Raw genomic sequence first — 1227 nt, 5'->3', positions numbered from 1 at the left:
ATTTACCATCTTAACCATTTTAAATGTATACAATTCAGTAGCATTAAATACATTCATATTGTTGTACAACCATCACCGTCATCCATTTCCAGAACTCTTTTCATCTTGTAAACCTGAAACTCTGTACCCATTAAACAATAACTTCTCATTATCCCATCTCTGGTTCCTGGCTACCATCATTCTACTTTTTGTCTCTAGGGTTTTGCCTTCTTTAAGTATCTTCTACAAGTGGAATCATACAGTATTTGTCTTTTTGTGCCCAGCTTATATAAAGGTTTTTTTTTTTTTTTAAATGATCACGAGTCTTTATTTCTCTGAGATAAATGCCGAGAAGTGCATTTGCAGGATTCTGTGATAGTTACATCTTTAGTTTTTTTAAAAAACACAAACTTTTCCAAAGTGGAAAAATTTACACCATTTTACATTCTCACTAGCAATGCTATAAGTTCAGCCATCTGCAGAGCTTGAATTAAATTTCTGGAGAGATGACCTATTGACTCTCGGGTTAGGTGTTTACCCTTAGAGTAGTCATCGTTGGTTGATTGATTTGGAAAAGAATGGTTTACAGTAAGTACCACTCTTGTATTCATTCCTGTGGATTGGGGTGGATATAGAGGGAATATTGAACTCTCTTTCACAAAAGTAGGGCTGAGTAGAAAATGGTGTAGGTGTCCATTGCAGTAGTGGTTTCCAAATCTGTGTGACACCAGAATCATCTGAGGAGCTCTTCATGAACAGATTCATGGGTTTCATGAACCTACTAAATTGGAATCTGTTTTAACAAGAGTTCAGAGAGTTTCAAGTAGTCATGCCCACATCAGTTGGGAATGTTACATTATAATATCTATGCACTTTTGAAATTTAAAGGTTTTAGAGCATATGCTGTACTATATAAATGAAAACTTCCTGTTCTCTTACTTTTCCTCTTTTCTTTGGCCTTATGTTTATTTTTGTCTTCTCTGATACTTATCTATTTTGTTTCTCTCCTCCGTTTAGTTTTCACTGGTGTCTATTTTTGCAAGTGTCTGTGGATAGTTATGTTATCTCTGCTCTTGTCTGGAAATGTATAAAGAGATTATAAACAGAGTTTGATCTTAGGTATCCAGGGTGCCTTTTCTTTCTCATTCCAGATCCGAATCTGTCTCACTGATAATTCTTTCCTTTAATGGCAAAAGTAGAAAACAAGTTCCTGGGTTTAATGAGAGGTCTTTATGTTTTATATTTAAG

This window comes from Nomascus leucogenys, unplaced genomic scaffold (genome assembly GCF_006542625.1).
Source record: "Nomascus leucogenys isolate Asia unplaced genomic scaffold, Asia_NLE_v1 001328F_41687_qpd_obj, whole genome shotgun sequence".
In the NCBI taxonomy this organism is placed as follows: Eukaryota; Metazoa; Chordata; class Mammalia; order Primates; family Hylobatidae; genus Nomascus; species Nomascus leucogenys.
Note: the sequence above shows the minus strand (reverse complement) of the source record.